This window comes from Mustela lutreola, chromosome 16 (assembly GCF_030435805.1).
Source record: "Mustela lutreola isolate mMusLut2 chromosome 16, mMusLut2.pri, whole genome shotgun sequence".
NCBI lineage: Eukaryota > Metazoa > Chordata > Mammalia > Carnivora > Mustelidae > Mustela > Mustela lutreola.
This window is the reverse complement of record NC_081305.1, coordinates 30,218,864-30,241,981: the sequence shown is the minus strand read 5'-3', so window position 1 is coordinate 30,241,981 and position 23,118 is coordinate 30,218,864. Positions and strand designations below refer to the sequence as shown.

The window sequence follows — 23,118 nt, the reverse complement described above, 5'->3', positions numbered from 1 at the left end:
CTCTTCCTTCGGCTCAGGTCACGATCCCAGGGTCCTGGGATCGAGCCCCACGTCGGGCTCTCTGCTCCGCGGGGAGCCTGCTTTCTCCCCTCTCTATGCCTGCCTCTCTGCCTGCTTGTGATTTCCCTCTCTGTCAAATAAATGAAATCTTTAAAAAAACAAAAAAACAAAAAAACAAAAAAAAAAAACAAAAAACAAATGGTTTAGGGGCGCCTGGGTGGCCCAGTGGGTTGAAGCCTCTGCCTTCGGCTCAGGTCATGATCCCAGGGTTCTGGGATCAAGCCCCGCATCAGGCTCTCTGCTCAGTGGGGAGCCTGCTTCCTCCTCTCTCTCTCTCTGCCTGCCTCTCCACCTACTTGTGATATCTGTCTGTCAAATAAATGAATAAAATCTTTTTAAAAAAATGGTTTAAATTCACCAGGATCATCCATTTTCTTCAAATGCAGTACCCTTGTCCATGCAAATAACAAAGACAAAAAAAAAAAAAAAAAATCACTGAGTCTGTATCGACAAAGCACCAAAACATTTAATCCATCAGATCAAGTTGGCAAACAGCCTGTCACTCTGGTCAAGGGAGGGGAGAATCTGCCAAATTAGATGTTTGACTGAATTGACAGGCTGTCTCGGTCAAAATAAGTCTTTTTTATTAAATGTTGAGAGATCATAGTATATCAAAAAGAAAATCTACACAAGCCACTTTTCATCTATGTACACAGTAAAATCAAGGTGACATATTGGAAATCTCTACATAACACTTTGTCTACATAAAAGGGTGTAATTCTTTGGGTCAGAATAAATTAGGAAAGAAAGTCTCCTTTTCGAGTGGAAAAGGATTGAGGAACTAAATTGCCTGGAGACAGTGTGTTTTCTCTATCAATATGATTTCTTACCACCTCTACCATTTCACACTGCTTGTGTGGTGCCAGCTCCATAGACTGAATGACCATCATGCTGTTTCCTCTTCATTATCTTATTTAATCTGACCAAAAATTCTATAAGGTGGGGACTGCTAGCTTCATTGCAGAAAGAGGAAAATTGTAGCTTATGTGATGTACATAGCTTCCCCAACTATACACAGAAATTATATTCCAGAGAGGAGACTTGAACTTATGTCTGACTTCAAAGCTGTTGCCTTCTAAGATTATTCAACTATTTCTTCCTAGCCACACAGCTGGCATCTTTCTCCCTAGGGCTGACTCAAGAATTCTAGAACCTTCTCTTCCAATTGTTCTGGGTCCAAAAGGACCTCTTTTCATCAGTACCCATAAAAGTAAAAATGCCCCCTCAACAGCCCTGGTTACAAAATTCCTTAATCCAACCTGCCCTTACCTTTCATGGAAGCTCAAAGCCACGGAGTCCCATAGGGTCTACCTTGCCCTTTTTAGCATTCTGTTTTCCATATGCAGTGTGGGTTTACTCCTTCTGCTATACAGTCTGTTCTTTGAGAGGATAACATTCGTACAATAGTATGTACACGATAGTTATCTCCTGCCTTCCTTTATTTAACTCAAGCACCAGGGGGCTGTTTCTATGAGCACAACGGTTAGATTTTTATTGCATTGTCATTGACTTTTGTCTTATATTTACGATCATGGCTTCAATTCCTCCTTTAATTTAGAGAACAAGAGCTGCTTGAAAGTCACCAAGGCTGGTTACTCAGTGGACTGTCTCCTGCCACTTCTTGATCACTCCTTCTCTTTTATTCATCCCGACTTCAATTTCTCTTTTGTACAATGTGACCAAAGCCCAAAGGGAATCACAGGACATGAAAAAATGGTTTCTAGTTGGCCCTTTCCTTCAGGGACAATAGCTCAAGGAGTATGTAGAACACTTTACAGCACATGAACTCCTTTAAATTCTTTGCCTTTAAGGGGTCTGACAGAAATTAGTAAGAAGGAAGAATGACCTTCCCATGATCCATTTTAGTAAAGCACAAAAAAAATTTTTTTGAACAACTGCTTCAACAGGCTGAATCAATTCCTTTAAATTCTAGACCCCTGTTTTTCCACACTTATCTCTTAGACAAGCATTATATGTAATTGAGCTGAGCTCTAGGATCAGACCAAGAAGTAAAATAAAGTCATAAGAGAAATGGAAACTTAAGTTCCTTCTTTAAAAAAGGTGGGGGGGGGGGGGAGAAATCTTCACAAGAGTGTCCAAACTTCTGGTCTTTGATCTCACCTGTCTCTACTCTTAAAACTTAAAAAAAAAAAAATTGTAGTTTCTGTAATTCTATTTTCCCCAAAATTTATATTGACTTTCCAGGACAAAGGACAGGACAGTGGTGAAATAAAACATGCCCACAGAGGGACGCCTGGGTGGCTCAGCTGGTTAAGCGTCTGCCTTCTGCTCAGGTCATGATCCCAGGGCCCTGGGATCACGTCCCCATGGTAGGGGGGAGTCTGCTTCTCCCTCTCACTCTCCTTCTGGGTTTTCTTTCTCAAATAAACAAATAAAATCTAAAAAAAAAAAAAGCATGCTCACAGACTCATCTGTCCCAAAAGCTATCCCAGGTGTCCCGCCTTCCCCTACCATAACACTACTCTTAGGTTTGCACTATTTTAGGACAAGTAGCTTAACCTCTTCTCCCTCTTTCCCAAAAAGCTTTTTTATTAAATAGATGATACTCTTTCTAATCCATGGCAATTTAAAATTAAAACCAAATAATCCTCCTGACTCTCAGGCCAGGAAACGTCTATTAATCTATTATGTAATGTTTAATATATTTTACAAGTATTATTTTGTATGTAAATCATGAGGGATATAAGAAGACGAACACCAGTGAGCCCATGACCCAGTGTGTGCTAACCACTATTGTTATGTCTCCTCCTGGGTATCTTCCCTATCCCAGCTCACTGCCAACCCTAGAGGCAAGATTTTTCACTGTTTTGGGTTTTTTTTTTTTTTTTTTACCCTTTAGTTTTTATGTGTATGTCTTCTTAAATATATTGTTTAATTTTGCTAGTCTTTGAACTTTATAAAAATACTAGATGATGTCTCCAATGGCCTGCTTTTCCATTAAATTTTAGATTTATAAGATTCATTTACAGCTGATCTACATTATGGTATTTCATTTATTGTCTTTGCTACATAATATTTCGTTCTGTGACAACACCCTAATTGATTTAACCATTTTCATGCGATGGATATTTGGACCATTTCCCATTTGGGTTCCTCCCAAGCATTCCTTTACGTGTCTCCTGCTAAATACATCCAAGGATATTTCGGAGACACCTACGAAGGAGAGAAATGCTAAATCAGAGAGCATGCAAACACTCAATTCTATAAAACAGGACCAAATTATTTTCCAAAGTGGTTGTAACAGTTTATACTCCCACCATTCCTTGCTGCCACTTTTACTTCAATATTATAGAAAACCAAGAATAGGACCAAGAGAATGAAATAGAAGATGAACAGAATTTGACACAAGTCGGGAACAAAAGCAGACTGTGCATGGGGTGCCACCCACACCAGGCTAGCCACACTGGAATCCTCTTCCTGGCTGGGTCTAATGACTCTGACCCAGCCCCACCCACAGCCATAGGTAGCCCATAAGAATCCACAATGACTGCTGTTCCTCAGAACTTTCCCTCACACCTGCTCTCTTGGCAGGGTCTAGCAGGTTCTGTCCTTGGTCTTATTCCTGAATATAATCAGTCTACAAGGACTGCTCGAGCACCTATCAGATGCCAGACACTGGAGGTATAGAAGGGATATGACAGATAAGGGAGTGGCCTTTATATTCCACTGGAGAAAAAAAGACAATAAACAAAAGATGAGTCCAGATCGTGACCATTGTCATTTGCCTTATTTGTTTCCTTTCTAGCAAGTGAAGAGCTTGGGAAAATCATTCCAGGCAGAGAGCAAGTGCAAAAGCACTCAAGGTGGATAGGAAGGGTACACCCAAGGGTCAGAAAAGAAGTTGTGCAACCAAAGCCTTCCAGAAAGGCAGAGTGGTACAAGAGGAGACTGGAGAAATAGTCAAAACCAGACTATGTGGCGGGGTGGAGGGGTGGGGGGTGGGGGAGGAAGGGAGATGTTGCAGGACAAGATAGTGAGAAGTAGCATGGGGGCTGCTGGAGAGAAGCAGATAGATCCAAGATAGATCCACCTGTAGGGGAGAGAGAGAGAGGGATGGGGGGGTGGTATAGGGGAGAAATGGAAGGTGATATCTTGGGTTTTTTTTTTTTTGTTTGTTTGTTTTATCACAAAACAGTTTAAAATAAAACATTTAAAACATTTTTGTTTTATCACCTTTTAGATGATTAACTAACACTTATGGTCCATGTGGTTTAGATTCTGCATTTCCCTGGGACATGGCTTCCATGGTGGCTGATGGGGAACAAAAAAACAACAAAAACATGGTTTCTCATCTTTCCACCTCCCCAATGAGTCTGGGTCACCACTCAGCTTCTGCCAGATGAAGCCATGGCACCAAGGGGAGGGCCTAACATGGGAATTGCGGCCCCAAACTTGTTACTTCTTAACAATGTGACCTATGGACAAGTAGCTTAACCAAGCCTCAGTTTCTCTAGATGTAAAATGGGATGAAGGAGGGGAGAGACTTGAAGTACCTAGTGCACATCAGGCACTCACTGTACCTACTTTGTCTCTTTCAGTCCTGAGAGTAACACCACTTTATGGATGACCAAGCAGAGGACGAGAGATGTTCAAAGTACCCCTTCCAAGGCCATGATGCTAAGATTCAGAACAAGCTTCTCCAAGACTCTACAGAGCACTGCCCCAGGGGCATCCAAGCACAAAGTAAGAGAATATATGTGAAAATATTAGTTGGGCTGCAGTGTTCTTTACAAATGTAAGGTATAATTACTATTTTTTTAAAAACTCATCTCAAATTACTCTCCCACGTCTCCCCTTCCAGAGGTTTCATGCACTTTAACTAAGGCCTTTGCTCATATAATTCCTTTGGCCTAAATACTCTTCCCTGTCTTACCCATTACGTATCAGGCAATCAATTATTTTGTTTGCAAAAAGACTTGCTCAGTAATCTTACCCTTGTTCTGCAAATGAAATTGATTACCTCTTCTTTTAGATTCGAATGGTAAGTAGTACATACAGAATACCTGCGGACTATGAGCTATTGGCACAAAAGCCTGTTAATGTCCAACCCAAACCTCTGTGACTTCAAACAACAACAATTTTTTCACAAAGCAGGGAGTTGGCTGGGAGCCGGCTGATCTAGGCTGGGCTCAGCTCCACACTGCGTGTTGAGTCCAAATCTACTCTGTCTAAGCACTGCTTGGACTGACTCCACAGAAGGAAACTCTTTCTCCAGTGCAAAGAGATGTAGCATCAAATGGTAAAGAACAAAGATTCAGGGATGGGCGAAGATTTGAGGTCAATGACTCAATCTGTCACACATACCTATTAGAATGTGGGCAGAGCCACTCACTTGACTCTTTCTTACTGAGAACCTACTACGTCCACCAAGCACTCCTCTAAGCTCTGTGGAGATAGCAGGAAGCAAAATCAGAGACGGTGCCTATCTGTACAGAGCTAAAATTCTGGCAGAAGAACAGAGACAAATTGAAAAAGAAGATCATTTCAAATTGTGCTCAGGATGGTGAAAAGAATAAAACCCAGGCATATGATAGGATAATGTCAGCAACAGAGAGAGGGGAGTAGTCACCTTTGGTGGCATGGTTGGGAAGGCCTTTCTGAAGAGTTGACTTTTGAATTGAAATGAATAACAAAGCAAAGGGTATCTTACAAATTGCATGGAGATCAGGGTAAGAGTGTTTCCACCAGAAGGATGTTAATGGTGTCCGAGGAAGAGAAAGATGCCAGTGTCACATCAAAATCACCTAGAAGGCTTGTTAAAACACAGATTGCTGGACCTCAACCCCCAGAGTTTCTTAATTGATTGATCTGGTGCAGGTCTAAGCATTATATCTCTAATAAGCTCTCAATGATCCTAATAGGGCAGGGACCACACCTTTGAAACTCATGTACCTGTGTGATCAAGAGAGTGTGGCACAGGATAAGACCCTTTGGGCCATAATAAAAAATGTGCATGTTATGGTATGTGCAAGGGGAAGCCCCTGGAGGACATGCTCAGGGGAGTGCTGTGACCTGATTTAGGTTTAACAGAACACTCTGGCTTCTACATGGAGAGAGTGTCATGAGGGAATGGATGTGGAAGAAGAAAGTTGAGATACTTGTTATATTCAACCATTGGCTCCCCAAGGTTCCTACTTGGGATGATTGGACATGTGGTGCAGCCACCCAGAGAATGGTGAATCATGGTGGAGAGAAGTTTTGGGAGGGAGTGAGGCCAACCTTGAACTCAATTTGAGGCCCCTCTGGGACATCCAAAACCTATAGGATGCACAACTCCAGGGGTGCCCTGCACCCTAGTGTGAATTACAGATGCATAATATGACAATGTGGACAGCCCCTGCTGGAATTGTGTAATTGTCAGTCCTGGAATATCCTCCCTCCTCTGACCCTACATTCTACTGATAGGAGGCAGACCATAGGCAAGCAAGATACTTTCAAATGGCATTCGTGCTGCAAAGAAAATAAACTCCCAACTCTATAGATCTGGACCACTCATGTTGCCATGGACTCACCATGGACTCCTCCCCGACAACATGGCTGGGGCATCCTGGGACCTCATTCCTAGAAACCTCTTGGTTAAAAAACACATAGAATGGTAACCTGAAGATAATAATTGTAACTAATGTACCAAGACCAATATGCTCTTTTCAGGACTTAGTTCACACAATAATCCTATTAGATGTGTGTAATGATTATCCCCATTTTACAAGTGGGAAAATTGAGGCATGGAATGGTTTAGTAGCTTGCCAGAGGATATATGGCTAAGAAGGGACAAAGCTAGGATTCAAGACTAGGGAGGGTAATTGAAGAGCTTGCTCTCTTACCCATTTGGCTATATTGGTTCTCACTTAGCTGCTGACAGAATCTGTCTGAAGGGGTCTACATCACCCTTACGCCCTGTCCAGGTTCTGATATTACCAAAGAGAAAAGTCCAGCCTTGCCAAGCCTATCTTCTTTGCCAGTAAGTAGCTAGAACTGTCAGGATGTCTGCAGCCTTAAAGAAACTCCACGCCCAGATCTATGTGCCAGACCTTTTACACAGAGAAAATATGGACATTTTCTTTTAATAATGCTACAGAGAAATAATGAAATGGTACCATTACAAAAACATAATTAGGTCTTCAAAAAAAAAATCTCCGCTGGAGTCCTATAAAAAGACCACAGGTGTTCGTCATTACTTTTTATTTAGCAGACAGTTTTAGCCATTGTTTGTTTTTTCCCCCATTTATTAAGTTCTGGTATTTTAAGATGATTTGTGTATAATAATAACAATAATTTCCTGTTTGCCTGTCAGTTGTGAGCCGCTTTAATTACAGATATTCATTTTCACAAGTTAACTTGGTAAACATGCTCATTTGTTATGTTGCCTGTTCATTAAATCAGTTAGCACAGCTAGTAACTATGTTAAGTATCTTGCTGTCGGGTTTCAGCAATGGATCTTCATTGGTTTCCAGCGCTATGTCTTACAGAGACAGACACAGACTTCCTGAGAGTCTTTTCCCCTTGGTTTGCGGGTGCTAAGTCTTCCATTTCTACAAGGCCAGGTGTGTTGGATGCCCCCAGTGGAGGTGTCCAGTAGAGGTTTGGTGTATCACAGTTACATTGTTGGAGTTCAGTACTGGTTAACTAAAGGCAAGATACGGGATAAAGGAAGAGTGACACCCTGACCAGGGAGGATTTGAGCACACATGTTAGGAGCATCCTGGACCACAACCCTCCCCTTGGATGCCCCCCACACCTTCAAGCAGACCTGCAGACAAGAAGGGCCGGGGACCACAGTTGTACCAAATGACTCTGAGATCACCGGTTGTCTCACTCAAGCATTTGAAGGAGGGATGTCAGGTTAGAGATATAAAATTCAGATAGAATCCGAGCGGAGTCTCCAAGGCCATAATAGCCCCAAACCACACACAAGCTTGCTGTTAGGAAAAGTATGAAGAGATCAAGGAAGAGGACCCTTCTCAGCAATGAAAGAGCATGCAGCCAGAAAGGAAAAAGCTGATGGAGAGAAGGTCACACTGAAGACCTAGCCTTTCCCAAGAAGCCTGGTTCTTTGTTTCTTTGAGACTTTAGTGCATCTTTACAATAAATCTGTTACCTTGCCGACTTACTGGGTATCTTATTACTTACAACCAAATGCCCTCTGACCAATACATTCTTCCTCATATGACTGGAATGATGATGGTTCCACAAAGGTCTCACATCTGGTAAATTCCAATTTCTCTAGGAAGGAGCCATGGATACCAGTTGATAGGTCATTGGTCACCTGCCGATTGGATATTTCATTCAAAACTTTCCTTTAAGCAAGTGGGGACAACTAAGAAGCTGACATGCCAAATTGAGCTGAAGAAAAAAGAAAAGATCATAAACTACTCCTAGTAGCTGAGTCACAGGTTCAAGAGGAAGTAGTTCATTTAGGGCATGAGTCAGGATGGAGAATTCTTCTCAAGGTGCTCAAGAGTAAATATTAAGAATAAAATGTCTGTGAGTTGACCATGGTTGACTCTTTTTGATTACTCTGCTTTGTTTCTTTGTTCACACAATAATCCTATTAGATGTGTGTGATGATTAGCCCCATTTTACAAGTGGGGAAATTGAGGCATGGAGTGGTTTAGCTTTACAAAGAGAAGGAAGGTCCATTGGTTGTAGTTGGACAAACAATGATGAGAAACTGAGTGAGAAAAAGGTTTGATGTAAGTATGAGGCAACTAGAGAAGATGATATGTAGTCATACTGAGTTTAAGGTGGGTCATCTAGATGGAGGCATCAGACCCTGAGGGATACCATTAATCATCAGAGGGCATAAGCCACCACATCTAATAAATCTAAACCAATCTGGTAAGGATTCTTCAAAGGGCTCTGGAACTAGTCCCATACTATTTTCTCCATGATACAGGACATCATTCTGCATTTCTTTCTCTAATTGGCAATTTCAATCCCTCTTTGCTTCGCTTTCCTATCTGATCATCACCTGCCCACCTTTTGGTTTCTCTCCTAGGTCTCAGTTATCCCTGAGGATATCCCTGAGGATAAAAAAGGATTCTCCTTTTTTCGAAGAGAAATCCCTAGGTCAATGCTGAAAAGAGACACTAGAATTTAAGATAAAGCTGAGGGTCTCACGTTCTACCCTGGCGGTAAAAATGGAACAGCACCCAAATCACAGATTTATGGGGATGTAGGTTAAAGAAGGAATTTTTGCAGCAAGACCCCAAAGGAGGTGGATGACGATCAGACCTGGAGTGTATAGGAAGAGTTAGAGTCTTAGAAGAGAAAGACACTTTTTAAATGGAGGAGAAATGTTCAGGGAGAACAGAGGAGCCATAAGGGATTTCTCTTTAGACATCCTCATCCTCCCTGTAAAGTAGAAGTATGCTGGGAGTACAGGGCTCAGGGATAGAATTACAGGAGTGGTAAATATTGGGAGAAGGCAATGCTTGTGTACTTACGAGACTTGCTTTCATAAGCAAATAGTCATTTGTGTCCTGGAGCTCTGTAGGTTTTGTCTAATGTGCACCCTTTCCCCCTCATATGATAATAGCACCTGGCTTTGATTTGGAACCCTCAGTGGATACAGTTGTATTGGGACTGTCAATCAGAGTGAGCCATCCTCCCCACACACACTAAGGCATGGGCAGGTGACCTAAGCTAGACCCATCAGAGTTTCCTCCTTAAAATCTGAATCATAAGTGCAGTAACACAAAGCCTGAACACTCGTGGGGCTGATTCATTCTGATGGTGGCTCCCAGAAGACACTGCCTCTGCCTTTCTGCCCTCCAAAGGCAAAGAGCCACTGTGAGGCCAGCCCTTCCAGAGATCTGGTTCTTCAAGTCTTCCTGTGTTTTTGTAAGCCACCCATATCCTTCCAAGATGTTCCTTTTTTGCTTAAATTTGGTCAGAACCAGGTTCTGTTGCTTATAACCTAAGAACCCAGACAAGGCAGAAGTAGGATTACCAGTGTTGAATAAAAAGTAAGACATGGCAGAAAAGAATTGAGAATTCCAAATCCAGGGTTCCACTCCTGGCACTGCCACTGCCACAAAGATGCTGGGCAAGTTGGAGCCAGTCTCTTACGCTCACCCAGCTTCATCTGTTACCTCTAAAGCAGAGGTTGAAACAGAGCCTATGTAGAAATAGTTTTTCCCACATCTCAAGAACTTTAAACAGTCCTTAGTCCTTATTCCCTGCCATCTGCTAGTACTGCCTTCAGCCATTGGGCTGAAAGGACTCTAAGCAAAGGAAAGAACAGAAACATCCCATTTCATCCCAATAGCATTCATCAAAAGAATTCCAATTCCCATGTGATAAGCCAATTTTCTTAAGCAATATAAATTGAATCTGATTGTATCGTTTTTTCATTCTTTCATTTAGCACCTGCCAAGTTCCTCGTACGCTTTCTTTGGGGTCTAAAAAAGGAAGTCAAAGACGGTCCCTTCAAGAAACTTGAAATCCCTAGACAATATGTCCAAGAGTGCTATAATCACATGCCTAGCACTGTGCCGGTGTCATGTACAAAGTAGGGGTTTTATAAACACTTGTTGATTGAATGAGGGATAACACACATGTCCATACTGTTATACAAACTAAAACCTTAGAAATTCAGAATGAAAGGGTGCCTGGGTGGCTCAGTGGGTTAAGCCTCTGCCTTCGGCTCAGGTCATGATCTCAGGGTCCTGGGATCGAGTCCTGCATCGGGCTCTCTGCTTAGCAAGATCCTGCTTCACCCCCCACTCTGCCTGCCTCTCTGCCTACTTGTGATCTCTTTCTGTCAAATAAATAAATAAAATCTTTAAAAAAATAAAAAAGAAATTCAGAATGCTGAAAAGAAGATGAATATTTATTTTGCAACTACTATGAATTTCTACGATGCAGAAGATTACCATAGGTTTCAGTTCTGCAGATGTTACTCCAATGAATCAATTGCAGTGTGATTATTTGTGTTCCGAACATGAATATATCTAACTTGAGAAAAAAGACTTCCAGAGCCAGCCATGTTTAAAAATAGATTTTTCCTCATGCAGAAGGAGAAGATCACATCTACAGTAAGTGAGGATAAACCTGAACTTGACATGCCAAAACATAACTCCACCCCAAAACTTGGCTCTGCCCCTTAGAAGCCTGTAGGATGGAAGTTGACAGGCAGCAGCACTAAGCAAATGAAATTGTCAAAGCCTCCAGCCCCTCTCCAGGCCTGTCAACACTTAGAGGTCTGAGTAACACAGGGGACTCGTGTTTCAAGAGGCCAAGTTCACCCTGAAGATTACAATCCATTAGGGAGTAATGAGAGCCTTCTGGCTCAGCCAAGTGGATGAGACTTGGGAAAATCTGGGCAGTGAATGCAGTAAAATTAAAATGCAATGGGGGTGACCTGCCGTGGCAGCAAGCATAACCTTCTTGGTGTCTTTAGCAGCGTTAATGGATCTACTTATGGCCCAGATGGTGGTTTTCAGAAAAGTCATTTTTTTCCTCTAACAAATTCATGACTAAACTAAAAAGACCACTATCAACTTCATTATGCTTTCCAATTGACTTGCTTTAAGGGTTATTCTTTTATTATAGCTCTTAAGCTCCCATTTCTTTTTTAAAGTACTTCTTTTAATACCAATTTTCACAGCACTAAGAAATTTAACACTCTTCAGTGGTTATATTATTGGCAAGTAACTGTTGCAGACTGGAGAGAAGCATGAAAGATTGTGCTGGTGGACTGGTCATTTGTTATCTCCTCTACTACCAGTGAGGAACCTGCATTCTAGGGGGTGACAATCAGTTTGCCACTGGGGAGAGTGGGAATGAGAGAAAGCAGGTGCCATACCTCCCTAGGGGGAAACAGTTTTCCTCCCTACAACATGAGGATTATGGTACATGGCATATTCCACATTCCTCTTTTCAGGCACAATTCTACAACAAGCCTCTCCAATCCAACTGTACCCACTCAGCTCTTTCAAGTGACCAGCAGACCTAATTTGGGGTTGGAGGTGCAAACAAATCCATAAGCATTTTACAAACATCACCATGAGTAACTGTAAACATGAAGATAAAACACAGTTTGTATACCATGGGATCAGCCAGAGTTCTGGAGGATGAACCAACTAAACAATTTTATTTTATTTTTTCAAAGTGAGATTGATGTGGAGGGAGACCAGCTTTCACAGGAATGAAGATATTTATTATAATATTATTTGTAAAAGAGTAAAAATTGGAAGGAATTTTCCAGCAATGGGGAATAATGAAATGTATTTGCTTGGCAATTTAAAAGGGAGGTGGGGGTGAAAATGCGTAAAGATAACAAAGGAAAATCATTACAATGCTAAGAGAAAACCTGAGATGTCAAATATCCAGACACAAGAGCATACAACTACATACAACTGATATATAGGGAAAGTTCGGGTAGAAATAGATTATAATACCACCAATAGTTGTTCTGTGGTGGTGAAATGGCACAGGTATGCTCACCCACCTTTTTTCTGTTTTCCAGTCTTATTTGCAATGCATCTACTTAAATTCATAATGAAGAAATTTTAATACTGTATCTCATTGAAGGCTGCCTTCCTTTTGGCTGTAGAGCTATTTATAACATGATGTCGAGAAATCATATTTAGCATCAACCCTGGTCAAAACAGTCAAAGTAAGGGTCACGTGCTCCAATCCTTCCAATTCCCAGGTGGACAAACTGAGATCCCAGAGTTCCTTACCTGAGGCCAAGAAAGACACTTCTTCTTTGGGCTTCCTCACTTCTCAACCCAATAACTCCTTTCAAGGCAAATCCTCTCTCAGGGTACAAATCTGTAAGTCTTTCAAAGGAAAAAAAAAATTAAAATCTAGATTTCACTTCATCAGGTGTAATCAAATTTTTTCATGATCCCTTGCTATTGGTTTCCCAGAGAATCCCAAACTCAGCAGCAAGATTAGCTTTAAGGAGATAATCATAATTCTTAATTTATAAGAGAACTAACATGGCCTCCAAAGCCCACTTTTTTGAGGTCAACTTTTTTTTTTTTTGGAGGCCCACTCCTGGGTCAAGGGGCTGTGTGATGGTATCACATGTTTGGACCCCCTGTTTAAATGAGAAAAGTCTGGAACCTGCCTTTGCCACATCTCACCATGACGTGGCCTATGCACATTCCCAGGCAGATGGAAAAACACAGAGCAGTCTGCCTTATCAGGAAAACAAGGCCTTGAGTGAAAACACTCTAAATTTTGTGCTTGGTTCAACTCATCCCATCCTGTGGGGATAATAACGTGTTGGGATAGCTGAGGAAAATTAAAGTGCTTTTCAATGAAAGGTTGAATTTTTTTGAGAAAGTTTTCTTCCCTCTTTTTCCTCAGAGATATTGCCTCTTTGGAAATGAAGAGCAATTATTTTTTTATTCAACTTGTCTTTAATTTTTATCTCATGTGAAGAAAGAACAGTGATCACTCACAAAGAGGTTTTAATGACAGTAAAATGGTTTTGTGATTGATCATTTCGTATCGCGCCTTCCCCCTGGAGCGCCCACAGATCGCCAGCATGGGAGAGCCTCTTCAGTGCAAGCCAGGGGCAGGCCTCAAGGGCTTGGCATATGGGGGGTATTCCTTGAACAAAAAACACAAGGGGAAAAAAGGGCCACAATTAGAGAAGCGCCTTTAGAAATGGGGAGAAATAAAGACTCAGAATGTGAAATATTTGAGCACTTTTGAATGTACTTTAAACTTTTAAGCTCTCCTATCATTTCTCATATCCTGATTTTTAATGAGGAACTCTGCAGATAGAGAGATACAAAAAAAGGAAAAAAAAATCTGAATGAACAATCAGGAGAGTCCTTAAAAATCAGAGACATTTGAAAGAAGTTACAGATATTTATAATTCAACCTTTTAGTTAACACAATGTTGAACTACAAGAAGGAAACTGTCTCAGCAAGCGAAGTTTCTCACTAAGTAGGACAAATGCAATATTTATTTCATTTCGATTTTGATTTCCCAGCACAGTTTTCTCTGTAGCTGTGTCTGGGATAGAAGGGAACATCATGTATACCCTCTCAGAAGGTTTTACTTTCCCTCCATGGACTTCAATTTGGCATGGGGGTTAACCGATATTCATATTCCAAACTTCCCAGTAAAATGCCCAGAAAGATGTACAAAAGGCCTAGAGTGTCCATAACATTGGAAACCAAAGACTGGGGGGCAGGGAGACTACAGACCCAGTGACAGAGTGACCTGACTCTTGCTGTATCATTAAGTGTGACTGATTTAGAAAGACATACATAGTCTCTGAATCAAAAGAGGTTAGCTCCAAAGAAGCTATGAAAAATATATTCTCCTTCACTATCTATGGCCCAACTGCTTAACCCAAGAGCTGAACTGACAGAAAAGCAATGGCCCATTTTTCCACCCCACAACTCCTAAACTAGAGCTCTAACCTTGTCTTTGTCACCTTCCTTCTCCCCATCCATTCAGAGACATCAAAAACCAACGCATAACACAGCATGACAGATGTTTTCACGAGAATAGCTTCGGAAACAGGTATGGAGAGCAAAGAGGGCTGGGAGTCATGGAAGGTATTAGGGAGAGGGTAGTTTTGGCTTCATACACTACTCCAAATATTGAAAATGGTCAGCACTCTTGAAAGTTTTTAATCAAACTGCAACACAATTTCTAAAACAGACAAAAAGAGTGTATGGGCCAACATACAAAAATTCATGTAACATGCATGCAAGAAGACACATCATGTGTGTTGCATATGTATATGTGTGCATATGCAACACACATGATGTGTCTTCTTGCATGTATGTGCGCACGTGCGCACACACACACACACACAGCTCTTCCTGCTGAATTTTTATCACAAAAGAGCTAAGGGCAAAGTCACAACTATAAAAGCATGGGATAGGATGTTGGATTCTTGGGAAATACGAAAGCTGAAAGAAATAGCAAAAGCATCAGTCAGAACTCACTGAACTGATAAAAATTAAATCCTGGATAGCACTGAGGGATTTCAGTTCTTAGCATTAAATAATTGTTTAATAACTCCCTTTGGCTACCTCAACAACTGTTTCCCCAAAGTGACAAACGGGTCTTAACAATCAGCTCTCCATTTGGCTTCAGTTTCTCATCTGAAGACAGGAATGTGATTATGACATTTCTTGAAAGACTACAGTGAAGAAAAGGCATTAAAATGGCTCAGAGAGTCTGCCTAGAACATTCTCTAAGACTAAGAGGAAGTCATACAGTTTTATTGTACAGCCGAAGTAGCTAATTTGAGAGGGGTCGGGGATGGGTCCTGCTCAATGGATCCCTTCGCTTCTACAATATTAACATTTTTTCTGTATGACCTAAACAAACTCTCAGTCTTGGGGAAGAAGTCTTTCCTCTGATCTCATTTTGCAGGTAAACATCTAAAGGAAGGCAAGCCAGTGTATATTCCTAGGTACAGCGGAATCTCAAACACCTGATATTCCTGACTTGTGTGCCTTTAAAACCTAAGAGTATAGAAGCTCCCAGGAGGAGCATTGCCTTGATAAGTCTTTAAGAAATCCAAGTCACTTTATTCTCTGAGAGACTTTTACATAGAGCTAACTTAGAAATACACATTCTAGAATAGTCACTGTTACAAGTATTACACAGGAAGGTATGTTTCCAGAACAAAGCTGCTGCTAGAATTTCAAAGATACAAAGCAGGTGTTTTACTGAGATAATCTTGTCTACCCACTGTCCAGAAATGTCCTGCTGCAAGAAAAGTCCTAATGCTGAAGGGAAGATTCATCAAAATACAGTCAACCAAGATTTATGGAGTCCTTTACTAAAAATTTAAGGGAATGAATTCTACAGTTTCTAGGGATATGTGTGGAAATCCCGTTACATAAGGTTCCAAAAGGCAGCTCACAAGAAAAGAAAAGAATCTTAATGTGATCTTGGAGAATCTAATAATCATAATAACCACCTCAGGAATTGAGTGTCTGCTAGAAATGGCACCAGGGAGTTGTGGGATCCAATGTTCTCTCTCTCTCTCTGCAATTTCTCTACCCTCAGAGGCTTCTGACATGGTTCATTATGCCCACTGTGTTGGAAACCTTCTCTTGGCTCCAATGGCCCCACATTTGCCTAACTTGCCTCCAATCTTAATGGCTACTCTTTTCGATTTTTCCTCAAGGCCATCTCTAAACATTGCTGCCTGGTGGACTTTAAACTCTGAGGCTTTCTGTTCTCCACCCACAAACTCTCCACAGGTGATCCTCCCCGCCCAGTCCCATGGCTTTAAGCAGTCCCTATATGCAGAGAAGTCCCGATGTCTCACCTGAGCTACAGACGTGATCCATCTGCCCATTGGTTATTGTGGCAGTTCCTGGTCACATCCCTTGCGTGACATACTGCTGGATGCCAGCCCCTACTCTCTCCAGTATCTAGGGGCCGCTCCATCTGCCCACATAGCAGCGGAGGTGCCAGGAAACTCTTTCTCCCCCAGGAACAGCCCTCAATCAATGGCTGTTGGAAACTGACAGATTACGAAACCCAGCTTCCTCACCACTTGGGTGGAATAACAATGAGGTACAAGTTCTGCAACTGACCCCCAGGGTTCTCCAAGGGGACTTGCCAAGGTTGGTAACTTGCTTGATCCTGTGTCCCTAGTCGGCTGCCTTCCCCTCCTGCCTCACCCCCCTCCTCTTGCATCAGTGTTTCCTGGGATCACCTCCATGATAACTGAATAATGCTCCAGTCCCTAGCTCAGAGCTTCTTTCTATCTGCCTCCCCATTTGTTTCCATTTCCTTCTCTAGTCCTACCACCCACCACGTTTGTCCCGGCTATGGTAACAGCCGTGCAGCTGGCCTCCCTGCTTCTCCTCTCCACCCGGGCTCTATTCACCACAAGGCATCCACTGTGGTCTTATAAAACCTTAGATCAGATCCAGTCCCTTCCTTGCTTAAGATGTTATGCTGGTCTCCCAGCTCAAGATGGTTTGAATATTAAGATGGTTTTCCCAGCTTCCAGGCCCTTCACAATCTAGGCCCTGCCACAATTCACTGCTTACTCCCTCGGTCAGCACACACCAGGGCTCCTTGCCCTCCTCCAGAGATGCCAAGCTCATACCTAACTGAGGATCTCGGGTTGGCATTCCCTCTGCCCACAGATATTTCCAGGACAGATCCTTTGTCTTCCAGGAGTCTGGTCCCTGTGTCCCCTTTACAGAGAGACATCCCTGGATTGTCAGTCTAGGAGTGATCCCTGGCCCCCACCACCTGGAATCCTTATTTCTTAAATTGCTTTGTCTGCCTTCTTCCAACAGAACATAAGCTTTTGTCTGCCAGAGCACCATGGTAACCTCGGCCCCTGGAACAGTGCCAGGCACAAAGCAGATGCTCAAAATACATCCTGAATGAGTGCACACTACATGTGAAGGATCATGCTAGGTGCTTTGCAGCATTGCTTTCGACTTTTTCCACTCTGACCTTCAATTTCCCATCTATAAAGTAGCTTGCCAAAGATCACTCAACTAATTAGTGGGGATAGCAGCTACTCAGGGATGCTGAGGAGTCAGGAATGAGGACTTGTGGCTAATTGTTTCAGTTGAAACAGCTCAAGTCATGAACAGCGGCCACGTCCAGAAACTCAAATAATTAGGTCACACGTTTGGCCTAAATTTCCTAACTTCCTATATTCACCTTCAAAGCTACTAACTTGGGGATAGCAGGACCTTGGTTGATAAAAAGGCATCTCGCACAGAATTGTGAACGGATGCGTTCTCATGGAAATCCTTAAAATGCAAACATATTGTCCTTTTGTTACAGAGACAAACTTCATCAGAAATGATGAAAAACGAGATTCCATTGATATGGAAGATACCAAATTACAGTGGGGCATTATGACAGTGGTTTTATCAGAAGCTACACTTCAGAACCTCTTTGTGGATGTGACTATTTTTAGCAACCTTTTGATAGATTAGGCTTGCTGGATGTTCAAGGCCCAGTAGGAGGCATATATATATTTATAAAGTTCTACATTGCTCTTAGCATGTTTTACTATGATAAAGTGCACATTTACCGAGCCCTCAAAGGACTTTCAGAATTTAGAATTCCAGGCACAGTCCACCTAAAGCCATCGTATTGTCTCCTATTTAATAAGGGAATTATTTGAACTCAAAAAATTGTTTGGATGTCTAATCATACTTTGGTTACAGGAGATTCAATTTTGATTATGGATGTACTTCTTGGCCAGAACAACGCTCTGTGGGAATGTTCAGGGTGAGGAAGATTATCTCAAAAGAAGCAACATCAAAACTCAATGGGGAGAAAGAAGCCTTTTAACAAATTCGTAGCACTTTTGACAAATTCATAGCACTAATTTGTGTGGATCTTACCCAGCACGTATTTTATTAATAAGAGTTAGAGGAGAAAAAAATGAGTAAGGAAACTATGTCCCTATAACTACCAGGTATAGTAGAGCTTAAAGCTCTACTATAAAGTATACAGATATCTGAATACTGAATACTTTAAAGTATTCAGATATCTGAATACTGTGGACATGCCCTGGGTAACTGTGCCTTTTGACCACTGCTAATCCAGCTCTTCAGTAGGACAGGAATCCACGGGTAAATACCCCTCACCTCCTATCCTTTGGGTGGGCTATTTTGGGAGATCCTGATGGAAGCAAACCTCCATTGGCCAGACAGTAACCTCAATGACACACGTATGTTGATTTTTCCTCCTTCCTTGTTCCCTACCCCCACTGTCCTAGTAGAATATGTCCCTAGAGCTTTATCTTGGTCTCTCACAGTAACCTAATCTAGAAACCATTCGCTGGGGTTTACCTACGGGACCTAAAAATGGTCCCCTCCTCTATTTTACTTAATACTTGACTTTTCCCAATTTCCAAAGAAATATCACAAATTCCCCTCATTTGGATCTCTTCAAAAGCATCAGTGTTGTTAATGGAGAGAAGGCTATTTTGCTCACTTGGGCATTTGAAGAAGTTGAAATTCAGAGGTAAAAAGAGGATTGGCCAAGATTATAGGGGTCATAAATGGTATGTTTGGACAGGATCACCAACCTGGGACTAACACCAAGTTCTCAGCCCTGCCCAGTGCACTGGGATTTTCCTCACACTGACTGCAACACCATTCCCATCCTCATCTGCCCAGCACCCTTCATCTATTTGGCCTGCAAGAGTTGGTTCCAGCCTCATCCACTCCAGAAAACCTGCCCTAAGCTCATCTAGGGAAGATACCGAGTCTTACTACTCTTAGTATCCGGCCACAACCTCAGTGCCTAGTTCAGAGTCAGTACAATGCACCTGTTCCTTAATGAACATTCAGTCAGTCAATGGATTAACAACTCACTCTCTCAGGGCATTCTCCTCCTGCTCTGAGGAACTGCCTGCCCACCAGTCATCACCCCCATGAGTCTGTGGGCCCCTCCAGAAACCATGTTAGATGTCTTCAAAGCTCTGTGTCACATACAAATTGGTACTTAGTAGTATTTCCTGAATGAATGAATGGGCAGGAAGGAATGAGTGGGCAAAACTTCATTTTCCTGAGAATACTACGGGGCTAGGCAGAGGATAAACTGGTTAAAGAGTCATCTTGAAGAAAATTCTAGAATGAGGTTACAGATTAATCAAATCCACAGAAAAACAAAATTCTATCCCAAGCTTTTACTAGGCCATTATTGGTTATCTTACTCTAATAATTGAAATCTAATAGTACACCAGAATTGCTGATAACGATGTGTGCCCCATGATGATGGGTTTTTCACAGAAGGCATATAATTAGACAGGTTTCATGGCATTTGTGTGCCTTGAGTTTCTCATCAACAACAATAATAATAATAAAATAATAGCTTCATCTATCAAGCACTGACTTGGTACCAGAGCTGCCACACTGCATTATAGTGTATGTGACCAGCACCCTCTTGGGTTGTACACAACTTGCATGGCTGTACTTGGCAGCCCTACCTTGTGCTAAGCATTCCATGTGTGTTATCTTATTTAATCCCCTCCCAAAGACTCTGAAAACTATAGAATTACTGGTTCCATAGCACAAATAAAGAAACACATCTGGAGGTGGTAAGAGATTTGCCCAACGTCACACAGCCATGACCCATGAAACCAGGATTTGCAACTGTGGAGTCTGGCCCTGAGACTCCCAGTATTAACCTCATGTAATACTCTGCACTATTCCTGCAAAGTTGTTTAAAAAAAAAAAAGAAAAGAAAAACACTCATAGGTCAGAAAGAAACACTTTTGCAGAGGATAGAGCCAGAATGTCTTTTAAAATCATTTTTTATCCTTACTTTTCCTTGATGGTCAACCCCTAATGGTCAAAACCTGAGAGGTTTTATAAATAACCTGGGAAAATTTCAAAGCCGTCTGTACAAATTCATATTTTATGATGTGAACATAAACTATATCTGAGGGAAAAATAGAATAAATCCCAACCATTATTGATGTTCCTTATCAATAATGATAAATATAGAATGATTCAGAGCAAAGGGGAGAAAGAGCTAGAATCTGTTGAATGGCAAGTCATAGAATTTCCTTCCTTTAAAAAGGTCCCGGAGAATGTACTGGAAAAAAATCCTTCAAAGGCATCAACTCAGCAGCAGCCTGACTGTTGAGAGGGATGTATTCCCAGGGTCCCAAGCTGGAAACAACCAATTTCCCCCCAAGTTTAGCAAGAGTAGTCCAAGATATTCTTTTTTTTTTTCCCTAGGAGAACACAATTTTCAACCATCAGCATGAATTGTGAGTACATAAAGTACATTTTATCATTTCACATAGATTGCTTTAAAAACAGGGGGTTATGTAGATTTTGAATGTTCTCGTAAGCCCCACAGAGATTCTGTTCAAAGCTCCATGTAAGCTGGTTTTGTTAGCTAGTCTCAAATTTAAAGTTTAAAGAATCAAAGATAAAAAATATAGCAGCACTATTTTTAATTTTTTGAAGATCCTTCATACATCTTCCATAGTGGCTGGACCAATTTATAATCCCACCAACCGTGCAGAAGGGTGGCCTCTTCTCTATATCCCCACAAGCATTTGTTAAGTCTTGTCTTTCTGATGACAGTCACTCTAACAGGCATGTGGCTTTCATTTGCATTTCCCTAATGACTAGTGACATGGCACATCTTTTCCGGTACCTGGTGGCCTTTGGTGTATCTTCCTTGGAGAGATGTCAATTCAATTCCTTTGCTCATTTTCTTTTAATTGGGTTATTTGTTTTACTGCTATTGAGTTGTAGAAGTTATTTGTAGATTTGGGATATTAACCCACTGTCAGATACATGGTCTGATATATGATCTACTATAAGATCCAGCAATTCTCCTTTGGGATTATAGGCAAAGAAAATGAGAACAAGAACTCAAAAAGATACATGCACTCCCATGTTCATAACAGGGTAATTTACAAGAGCCAAGACATGGAAATAACCCAAGTATCCATCAATAGATAGATGAATAAAGAAGTGGTGAGATATACATAACAGAATATTACTCAGCCATGATGAATGCGGAAATCCTACCATCTGTGACCACACAGAGGAATCTTGAAGGTGCCATGCTAAGTGAAATAAGTCAGAGACTGATAAATACTATATGATCTCCCTTCTGTGTGAACTCTAAAATAAAACAATAGCAACAACAAAAAACTCAGCAAAAGAGATGAGACTCAGGATAACCAGAGGCAGAGGGTGGGGAAGAGGGGGGTTGGAGGAAGGTGGTCACACGTGCAAATTTCCAGTCATACGAGAAGTACTAATGATGTAAGGTACCACATGATGACCATAGCCATCACCAGTGGACAATACACCAGAAAATTGTCAAGGGCATAGATCCTAAGAGTTCTCATCACAAAGAAAAATCATTGTCCTTTTTCTTTCTTTTTTTGTGTGTGTATATCTATATGAGAGGATGGATGTTAGCTGAACATAGTGCATTCATCCTTTCCACCATGTGCACATCAAGTCATCATACTGTAAGCCTTAAACCAATACAGTGCTGTATGCCAATGATTTCTCAGTAAAACGGGGAAGAAAAATTTGGTAGCATTTCAAGAGCCACAGATTATGAAAAATGGAGAATAATAAAAGAGCTTTTCAGATACCTGATGTCTACCACCTTAAGTATACCAGAGTTCCTTTTTTATTTTCACCTATTTGGGGTAGCTCTCCCAAATATGTCCCCTAATTCTCTGTCTTTGTAATCAGAACATACAGGAGACAGTGTAATTGTTCCTGGAGGTTGTCGGGTCACCACGGCAAATCTCAGTTATCACATCTGACCATCAATCATATTGTTATGCTCGCAGAACCCTTTCTTCCCTCACGGAAGGGCTCCGGATGGGTGTACTTTCTGTAAGGTTCCGTCTGCCTCGAAGAGATTGTTTCACCCTTGCTTCTATTTAACAGCTCTTCCTTCCCTCTATCCTCCCCAAGCCCTGTTGCTTGTAATCTGCCGCTGCGTTTCAGACCAGGGTGGGCAACCTTACAGCCTGTGGGCCAAATCCAAAGAGCTTGTTTTGTAAATAAAGTTTTGCTGGAAGACAGCCATGCTCCTTCCTTTCTGCATTGTCTGTGGCTGCTTTCATTCTACAACAGGTCAAGTTAAGTAGCTGTGATTTGAGACCACATAGCCTGCAAAGCCTAAAATATTTATGATCTGTTTTTTACAAAAAAAAAAAAAAAAAAAAAAAAAGTTTGCCAGCCCCTGCTTTAGATTCATGGATAAGTCGGTGTCTTTTGGAAAAATCTCACCCTCTCCTTCTCGACAAAATGCTGTGCTTGCCAACAACTGTGTTCTTAGCAGCTGAAAGACCTTTTTCATTTACAACCATGTTTCCAGATGTGCCCTGGGCGGTTGAAAAGGCAAAAAAAAAAAAAACCCTGACCTTCAAATTTAGAAGTAGTTGCCAGACTCTTAAAAGTTATACAATTTTTATGTTTATACATATGTATGTGTATATATATATGTATATATATATATATATATATATATTTGTATATATGTATATACACATTATGTTTGATGGTAGTTTACAATGTCCTAAAAAGAGCCTTTGTGCATAATAGAGTTTCATC

General features: G+C 41.4%; 1 pseudogene; it reads right to left on the bottom strand.

Annotated features, from left to right (window-relative positions):
* The window catches only part of LOC131817624 (large ribosomal subunit protein uL1-like), a 181,603-nt pseudogene that overhangs the window by 4,537 nt on the left and 153,948 nt on the right, over positions 1-23,118 (bottom strand).